Genomic DNA, 10,631 nt, shown 5'->3' with positions numbered 1-10,631 from the left:
GAACACCCCTTGAAGTTGTAATTCCTACTTGTCAGCTTGTTCAAACCACAAGAACCCAGAGTTTGAATTTCCAAGATGGTTGCTGACATTAATCCTGTAATCCTGTTGTCCATACTGGTGGCTTGTGACAACTTGTAACAAGCGCTGCTTTGCGTTTACGTTCATCACAACACAATGAGTCAAAGACCAATCAATCGCCGCTATTCACCTTGAGTAACATAGAGTTTGTTTTTAGCAACACAGCAACATGGTAAAACACAGCAACATGGTGTTGGTAAAAAGTGAAAGCCACTTTTACCAACACCAACCGATAAACAACACATTCCATGATATTCCACCAAAAACAAGACAACATAACACATACCCTTGAGGCATTGGAATGTGTACGAGTAATTGAAATGGGCATTCACATTTGATAAGCATTAACAAGAAAAATAGTTCTATCAGAAAGACTCAGGGAGGTACAATGAAAGTTAACACACATTTTAATCCATCAAAGGATATACAAAAGGCATAAGCAACAAAAAGACAGTCTTTGGCATAGGCCCCGTCCTCGGTCCAGGTCACCGAGTGTGCAGACCCTTGCAGATCCTGCCGGTATGAGACGGCAGGGGTGGAGCCTACCCCGAAAGAATAAAAAATAAAGATACCCACCAGAATGCTTAGATGGTCATCCTCTCCAAAATAACAGCACGGTGTAGTGTCCATGACAGATTATATCCGATTTAAGTACGACCCCTAAATGTGATGACTGTTTCCGTGAGCAAGCCACATCCTGCAACAGAATGGAGCTAAAGCAGATCCAAGGGCAAGATGAAAAGAGTGAGGCCATGCTTTTGTACATTGCTCTTGGAAAGCCCCCCAAAGAGTTGAGTTATATGATGAGTGAAGTATTGTGATGGTAGGATATAAAAGACATTAACTGTTGTGATGTGAGATTACCTGAGGTTTTGCTTGCAGAAGCTAGACCAAGGGCGAAGGTGCGAAGTGTCTAGAATGTATTAACACTTTACCTCACGACCTCAGTCAACAGCCATCAGACACACAGATCCCAGATGCACCCCTCCCCCTCCCCTCCCCTTACACCCCTCACCATTACAAAGGATCAAGTGACAGTCCAACTTAAGAAATTGCGCAGCAATAAAGCAGCTGGGCCTGACAGACTGTGCCCAAGGCTACTCAAGGCCTGTGCTGCTGAACTGGGGGAACCACTGAAGCACATCTTTAATTTGAGCCTATGCCTTGGACAAGTTCCAAACACTGTGGAAGACATCATGTCTCACCCCTGTCCCAGAAGCCACCCCTGTCCCAGTGAGCTTAATGACTATAGACCTGTCGCTCTTACATCACATGTGATGAAGACAATGGAGCGATTGGTCTTAGGTATGCTCAGACGCCAGGTACGCCATGCACTAGACCCGTTACAGTTTGCTTACCAGGAGAAAGTGGGCGTGGACGATGCCATCACTTATCTTCTACACAGGACACATTCCCACCTGGACAAGGGTAAAAGTGCTGTGAGAATCATGTTCTTTGATTTCTCAAGTGCTTTTGTCGTGTAGGCCCTGTGTGTCTCCCAAATGTTGCATAGAATGTGTTTACATATCTGTTTACCTGTGTGTTTGCTGACCATCGGGGACTATACAGAGGGGGGACGGACATGTGTGACAATTATGAATGTTTTATTGGGGCAATACAGATTGCAAACAAGAACACTGGACATATTGTGTTGTAGAGGGAGGGGGGGTGTACTGTAATGGCCAGTCTTTGGTCTGTGTCTGCCGCTGTTTTGTTTATGTGATCGGTGGCCAGTATGGACGATCGCCGCCCACGGGGTGGAGGACATACAGGTGTAGGCACTCGGAAGATTGGATGGCTGCGATGCAGATTGGTGGAGCTCGTAATGGACTGGGAAATAAAAGGGCTCACCAGTATGTGATTCAGCAGTCTGGGGGAGAGGGAGCGACAAGCACGGACGATGGACGACGGACGACTGATGACTGATCCAGCCATTAAGACGGTGCCGCTGTTCCTGCGCGGCCCTGCAATCCATGTCACCGATGAAGCTTGCCGGCCGCGTCTAACAGAGGGAAGAGGCTACGAGAGAGGACTGGAGATCGTATGATCGTTAAGACTATTCTGCGCTCTCAAACCGATCTAAAGGAACGGTGATCCCATGTAAATGCCCGTGTGAATGAAGTTATTGTGATTGTTTGCCACAAAGTGCTCATCGTGGTTGTTTACTCCTTAACAGTGTCAGCAGCAGCGAGTCGAGTGGCGCAGTGCTTCCGGGTTCTCAGGATGGTGACGTCATCACGCCAGGAAAGTGGCGGCGTGCCCACGCCAACCCCATCCCCTGTGAAGGCAAAATAAGAGTCCTCTGGCTGTGCTTCAAGCTAAAGGTCCTGTGCTGCTGGCTTGCTAGTGGATAAAAGACTGTAATTTTCCCCGGCCTACTTAATGCACAGTGGCCGGGTGAGACTCAGTTTATTTTGATTTTGTTTTTTTTGTTTCGGTCAGGAGGGGCCCTGACCGAACGGACATTTTTACTTGTTTGTTTGTGTGTTATGTCTCTGCCTGCATGAATGGGTTCTGGCTTGGGGGGTTGGGAGGCTAAGTTGCTGGTAATGGTCTGGGGATCCATAGTGTGCACGTGTGCAAATGGTTGTGTGCCGTGAACAAGATTTGCTGTGGTACTCTGCTTGATGTCTTGACGTGACTAGGGTTCTGAAACCTATGGTAGCTTATGGTGTGGTTCTACTCACTTGTTTCCAAGATCCTAGCTGTGCTGTGTGACCAATGCTGACCTATTAACCCCTGCTCGAAACCTGTGTCGGTGGAATGCTTTTGACCTGCATGTAATAAAGATTTGTACATTCTCTTAAACATCTGTCTGTGTTGTGGTGTGTGTCCTGGGATTCTGAGCCTGTTCAGGGGTTGTTGTCAGCACTAGGCGACACTTTTAACACCATCCAGCCCCTCAGATTGGGAGACAAGCTCTTGCAGATGGGTGTGGACGCTCACCTGGTAACCTGGATTACAGATTACGTGACCGAGCGACCACAGTTCGTCAGACTGAAGAACTGTCTCTCTGACACTGTGATCTGCAGCACCGGAGCGCCACAGGGAACTGTGCTCTCTCCAGTCCTGTTCACCCTGTACACATCTGACTTCTGCTACAACACCGAGTCATGCCACATGCAGAAGTTTTCTGATGATACTGCAATTGTGGGGTGTATCAGGAACGGGCAGGAGGAGGAGTACAGGAGCCTGGTGGAGGACTTTGTGCAATGGTGCAAACTCAATCATCTTCAACTTAACACTTCAAAGACCAAGGAGATGGTGGTGGATTTCCGCAGGTCTAAGCCCACTCTGCTACCAGTTCACATTGATGGGGTCAATGTGGAGGTGGTTAGCACCTACAAGTATCTGGGTCTCCACCTGGACAATAAACTGGACTGGTCAGCCAACACTGATGCACTCTACAAGAAAGGGCAGAGCAGGCTGTACTTCCTGAGGAGGCTGCGGTCCTTCAATGTGTGCAGTAAGCTCCTCAGGATGTTCTACCAGTCTGTTGTTGCCAGCGTCCTCTTCTATGCAGTAGTATGCTGGGGTGGAAGCACAAGGAAGAAGGATGTGGGGCGAATTGACAGGCTGGTAAGGAAAGCTGGCTCTGTAGTGGGAGCTGAACTGGAGTGTATCACTTCACTATCTGACTAAAGGACCTTGAACAAACTGATCAACATCTTGGACAATGAGTGTCACCCACTCCACAGCACTATTGTTAAACAGAAGAGCCTGATCAGCTGGAGACTTCGCTCACTGCCTTGCACAACTGACAGACTGAGAAAGTCATTTGTCCCCAGGGCCATTGAACTGTTCAATGCCTCACTTAAGGGAAGAGGAGAGATAGACTTCTCTGCATAGTCTGTCTGCCTCTTCATCCCCTCCATGTTTGGTACTGTCTGTCCACTAGCCACTTGTACCACTGTCTTTATGCCTCACTGTTTGCGTGCTATATTAGCACATATGCATAACACCCCCCTCCATGCCACAGCCGAACTGTGGCCACACTTATACATTTTCTTAAATAGTTAAATATATAGATATATAGACTTTACTTCAGTCTGTCAGGGGCAGCTGTGGCCCACTGGTTAGCAATCTGGACTTGTAACCGGAGGGTTGCCGGTTCGAGCCCTGACCAGTGGGCCTCGGCTGAAGTGCCCTTGAGCAAGGCACCTAACCCCTCACTGCTCCCTGAGCGCCGCCGTTGTAGCAGGCAGCTCAATGCGCCGGGATTAGTGTGTGCTTCACCTCACTGTGTGCTGTTTGTGTTTCACTAATTCACTGATTGGGTTAAATGCAGAGACCAAATTTCCCTCACGGGATCAAAAAAGTATATATACTTATACTTTACTTTATTTCTGCATTGTTGCACTGTTGACTTACTCATTTGCACTATCACCATGCCCACTATCACCATTGCACTACCACCATGACACTCATTCATTCACACAGAGCACCTTACCATACCTTACTATGCACAGAGAATCACAGGCTCAGTCCCTGCCTCAGTCATTGCAAGCGCCTCTGATTTATTAATCACCACTATGTGGATACTGTTTTTAGAATTGATTTAGATTGTGTTAGTATAATTTGTAATTTTGTTATTTGTATTTTAGTATATTTTTATATATTGTATTAAGTGTTAGTATAATTTGTATTTTAGTATATTTAGCATATTCTTTATCTTCTACTGTCCTTACTGCTTAATTGTGTTTTTATATTATATTCTTTAATTACACTTTCTGCTGTTAAAGAATGTGTTTGTGTTGTATGTATGCTGCTGAGACCTTGAATTTCCCCTGGGGATCAATAAAGTATCTATCTATCTATCTATCTATCTATCTTTATTCTGTGCCTAAGGTGCCGGCTGTGCGTAGTGACTGGAGAAGAGTGGCTTGGGTCCATCATAATTATGACCGCCGCGCAGTGAAGCGGTGGTCATATAGGTTTAGTCAGATTTTTTTTTCTTTCTTTTTTTTCGCATGCCCAAATTTCCGTCAATGATTCCCGGGACACTGAAAGACCGGGGTACACAAAACTTGGTGGGCATGTACCCCCACATGGATAGCATGGAACCATCATTTTTCGTTTTGATCTGTAGCCCCCCCGCTGGACTGGACCCCTCGAAAGGAGGGTAGGGCAGACACAGTTTTCTGTGAATATCTCGAAAACCGTAGGGTTTAGAAGAACCATTTTTTTTTGTATGTTGATCTCAAGGGGCCATGTCAACCCATTCCATAACCACTCATTTCATGTATAGCGCCACCTAGTTCAGTGTTTCCCCTACAATGTATTAAACAGCGGCGCAGCGCCGCCACTGGATTTTCAGCGCCGCTGCAACATAATATCACGAGATTCACTTAACACACTGTAAAAGCACAATGGCCAACGTCATCTCGAAATTGTTTTCTGAAAGTCTTGAGTAAGTTAAGTGCATCAAATCCGCACTTAGCCTCTCATTATTCAGGACATATATGCGGCATGATGTGTCAGGTGATTACAAGCCCAAAGACAAGTCTGCAGCCCATATGGCTAGCCTACGTTCTGAACACGGTTACATTGTTTAGCTATCCGACTGATGGGGTCTTGCTCCGCCACAGTGTAGCCTATGGTGTCATCGTTCACTTGTAGGTTACACAATAAATAGCCTACTTATAGGCCTGGTGACAATAAGTTATATTTCATCACGAAGCTGTTTGTATGCCGTGAATTCGCTTGTAGCCTATGCCATATGTTAAGCTTGAGCAATTCCTCTGATCCAAAGCCTGCTTTGACACATTGACACTAATGTGAAACATGCATCCTCCTCTCCTAGCCTACATCAAATAAAAGAAACCAATTCATGATTACCGAAATGAATTTAACATGGGGGGAAAAAAGTTTGTTGCGATTTAGCCTACTGTTGTGATGCGGTTCTTTCTGCTGATTGGATTTACCCCCCGTGTCGTCAACTCTGAGAACTCTTGCTCCGGCTGACAATTTTATCCAGAGAGCTGATTTCCCAAAGATGAGCCTCCATCAACATTCAACGACAAATTATTAAAACGTAAGTAATGCAATAGAGTAAACCAATGTGCTACAAGGTGTATGGTCTTAACGTTAATTGTAGCCTAGACTTGTAACGTTAGCGTAGGGCTATATGTAATGTTTGCATGGGAAAGCTAGGCGAACACAGTCTAGGCCTGTTTAAACTGTCTGATAGTTAAAGGAAATATGAGCATATGTTGGCATATACGTATAGCCTAAATTCTGTCCACTTAGCTATAATAGGCTATCACAAACAGACCTTTTCTACGTTTACGGCATTAGACATATAGGAGCCTACATTCTCTTATCAGAAAGACATGTTCTCATAACTTCAGCGTTCTCTTGACGGTGAGACGAACGGTCGCACTTCAATCAAGTAGCCTAGGTCTTTTTCGAGTTAATTGTGAGTGAGTTGTATGGTAACTGTGGGAGTGATGTAGAAGAAAAGTGAGTATTTACTTTTTTATACGTGGGTTTGTTGTTTTGGGACTGAGAATTAGACTACAAGGAGAGCATCTGGCTACGTGCATGCGTGTCAGCATTAATGGCCCCCCCACAATTCAATTCAATTCAAAGCCCAGAAAAATTAAGTGCTCGCAGATTGGGTGTGGCCTTTGCCATTAAGACAAATTTAAATAAATTGTAAATAATCTTTTTCTGAGTTGTGCCATTTAATTTTTCTTCTATCATTTTTAACCAATAATGTAAAAGAAAGCTGAAAATGTCCACAAAAGAAACACGAAGGTATGATATAAAAAATAAAAAAAATGCGCAACAACCCCCCCCCCCCGCCAAGTAATAGCACCGCTGCTTGAAAAATTTCTAGGGGAAACACTGTAGTTAAACACAAAAAAGTAAAAATGAGGTGTTGTAATTGAAGGTATCTGTGACCTAACATAGTCAAAACTGCACGAAATTGGAAGTGTAGGATCATTATGACACCTCCTCTATTGGCGTCTGTATGCACGCCAAGTTTTGTGGAATTCCGTTCAAGGGGGGCCACACAATAAATTAATTTATGTTACTATACACCAACTGGCCTGTAGGTGGCCGGAGACAGTTTTCTGTGAATATCTTGAGAACCGTAGGGCCTAGGAGGTCCACCTTTTTTATGTATGTTGGTCTTAAGGGGGCATGTCAACCCATCCCATTACCACTTATTTCATGTATAGCGCCACCTAGTTAAAAATGAAAAAGCAAAAAATTAGGTGTTTTCATCACAATATCTCTGGCTGACAAGGTCAAAACTGCACGAAATTGAAAGTGTAGGATCATTATGACATACTAACCCTCCGAATGCATGCCAAGTTTTGTGTACTTTCGTTCATGGGGGGGCCTTACAATAAAATAATTTATGTGTACATTTAGTGACGTACACCAACAAGGATTCCCGGGACACTGAAAGACTGGGGTACACAAAACTTGGTGGGCATGTACCCCCACATGGATAGCATGGAACCGTAATTTTTCGTTTTGATCTGTAGCCCCCCCGCTGGACTGGACCCCCCGAAAGGAGGATAGGGCAGACACAGTTCTCTGTGAATATCTTGAGAACTGTAGGGTCTAGGATGACCATTTTTTTCCGTATGTTTGCCTCCAGGGGTCATGTTAACGCATTTCATGTGCACACATGTGCACAAACAGATACACACACACACACACAAACACACATTCACAGTAATCATACGTATGACACATACTCACACAGTAGACATATGTACGCTTGCATGCACAGGCACTTACGCAGGCACACACACAAGCACGCACACACACACACACACATAACATAAACATAACACAAACCATCAAGAATTTCTCAGAATTATGAACAGGCAAGATGGAGGTGGGGTTGTATAAAATTAATTTTACATGTGAAATGTATGAACTAATCATGTTTTGGTACTTGTTGTCTAGCAGATACCAGTGAGAATTGAGTGTGGATAATGCAATTTAGTGAGACAGTTAGAATCATATAGGCCTTTCAGCGTGATTTCTTTTTGTGGAAAAATTTTGCTGGACTGGGTGGCGGTCATATTTTGTACCGCTCTGCGGTATATCTAGTTAAAATAATGCTTTAGCTGAGCCGAATAACCACCACCAGACCTTTGCAAGGTAGCTTACCTTAATTGACACTTGCGAGAGCTATTTGCGCATCTAGAAGGGCTTGATCCTGAGGTCTTATATAGCACTCGTAAGCCGATGAAGACCATATTCCGAGCAACTTGATTGAGGATGCAGGTAATCCTAGAGCGGCTGCTGACGTTGCAGCACCTATGCGAAAGTAATGGCCAGTATAGTGGGAGGTTGAGAGCCCACAACTACCATCCACTGTAGACAAGTGGATTCTGAACCATTGTTTAGACATAGATAACCCAGTGGGTAGAAGAAAGAGGGGTGCATTAGGTGAAGTGTGTGGGCGAAGTTTAAGATTTGATCATAGAAGTATAGGGACAGAAGAGTTATTTACTTTAGAAACTCTGATAATGACACCAGAACCTGAGGTGTCCATTTTAGAATGTTTCAGAAATACACAATAGAAGTGGGAGGAGAAGAGGATGGCTGAGCAAGCCAGATCCTGAGAAGGGTTAAAAACCTGGCTGTCAGAGCAAAATTCCCCAGAGCGCATGAACCCATAGAAAGCCATAAGGAACAGAGCCAGGGTTAACTAACCAGCAGCAGACCTAAGGACACAACAGGACAAGACAAAATACAATCAACACATACATAGCTGGAGTACACTAGCACTTATGGATGGTCGCTGAGGATTGTTTAGCATATAACTAAAATAAAGACAAGAGATGGAAGAGTAATCCTCATCATGCTGACTGGGTGAAATAAGATTAAATGTGAAACAAAGCACTGCTCTAGAGCCAAGAGTAAGTGGGTGTTTAGAATATGTGAACCAGCATCACAGACCTTGTCAAGTAAATAGTTAGAGTGAATTGGTGATGTAGCCTAATAATCGCTGTGTGGGGCGGAAGCTGCACTGAATACAACAGGAAAGCCCTGCAGCGCATAGTGAACACAGCTGGAAGGATTATTGGTGCTTCACTCCCCTCCCTGAAGGACATTTACACCACCCACCTCACCCGCAAGGCGACCAAAATTGTGAGTGATGCAAGTCACCCCGCTCACAATCTGTTTGATCTACTGCCCTCTGGGAAGAGGTACAGAAGCCTGCGCTCCCGCACCACCAGACTCACCAACAGCTTCATACACCAAGCTGTAAGGATGCTGAACTCTCTCCCTCCTCTCCCCCCTCAGCTACATAACATCCTGGACATTGGACCCACAATGGCCGCCTGCACTACTCCACTTGCACACTTGCACACTTCTACACTTTACAACTTGTTGTTGTTGTCCTGAAAACACAACACTTCTGCTGCTCTTACATAACTTGCACCACTATGCCACTTTCTTTCTTACTTAGGTCAAACAGAACTACCCAAGCCTTTTATTGGCCTGACTTTGCACTAGTATTTTATTGACTGTCTATGCACAATTTCAACCAAATTTTGCTGCTCTTATTTTTTTATTATTATATGTGCCCTCTTATTTACTTATTTACTTACTTTTTTGTTTACTTGAATGTTATGTTTGTCTGTGGACTTAAATTGGTAAAATATGTCTTGTCTTCACCGTGGGATAGTGAGAAACGTAATTTCGATCTCTTTGTATGTCTGGAACATGTGAAGAAATTGACAATAAAGCTGACTTTGACTTTGACTTTGATAATTGCTGATTGAGAATTGATTGACTAATTGATTTGATTATATGACGATTGAGAATTATGTGATTGAGATTCGAGGACATATGGATATTCGATAGTGAATTGCAAAATATAATGATTTAACAATGCAAGTTCACGATTCTGCTGCTCCTACTGTGGTGGGATAAAGACATGAAGGGTTAGCGTATAGCTTAGATGAGGAGGTAAATAAGTTGACATCACATGACCTGGATGAAGTAAGATTAAATATGAACCAAAGCATTTGGCTATAGGCCTACGTGAACCAGCCCCGCATCCCTGCATGAAGTAGATAGTTACGGTGAGGGACAGTACTCCACGTCCAAGTATAAGTGAGTGCAGTATTGGCCTGAAGGAGAGTTTGTGCCTGCTAGAGGTGTTGCTCTTTTGGCAGAGAAGAGAGGAAAGATCTTGTTCTAGTCCCTACGGCCTGAAGACCTGCAAGGAGGAATGGAGTGGTTAGAGAGGAGACATAACATTTTCAAAAGGACCTAGCACACAGGCAAATAAACAGCCATGATACATTTACGTTGCCATTAGTTAAATCAACGAACACAATGTATGGGCCTACATATTATGTAGACACATAACCAATGACAGTAACAGACAATGACAGACAATAATGATCAGCCAGACATGAGATAATGAATATAAGATTACCTTCAGGTGCATCGGAAATATTATGCGTTAATGACATTGGTAGCCTACCGCCCTGCAGACAATACCAACAGCACTCCAGCCAAGAAGGAAGAGTACTTTTGTCCCTGTTGGCCTTCCATACACAACAGCC

At 44.2% G+C, this 10,631-nt stretch overlaps 1 long non-coding RNA gene across 1 annotated transcript in view; it reads left to right on the top strand.

The window, feature by feature from the left end:
• The first annotated feature begins 1,986 nt into the window (after nt 1–1,986).
• Nucleotides 1,987–10,631, top strand: part of LOC121711116 — a 23,733-nt gene continuing 15,088 nt past the window's right edge. The window contains exon 1 of the long non-coding RNA XR_006032257.1: nt 1,987–2,119. This is a non-coding gene — a long non-coding RNA (uncharacterized LOC121711116). The remainder of the gene's footprint in view (nt 2,120–10,631) is intronic.

Source organism: Alosa sapidissima, chromosome 6 (genome assembly GCF_018492685.1).
Source record: "Alosa sapidissima isolate fAloSap1 chromosome 6, fAloSap1.pri, whole genome shotgun sequence".
In the NCBI taxonomy this organism is placed as follows: domain Eukaryota; kingdom Metazoa; phylum Chordata; class Actinopteri; order Clupeiformes; family Clupeidae; genus Alosa; species Alosa sapidissima.
This window is presented reverse-complemented; position numbering and strand designations above follow the sequence as displayed.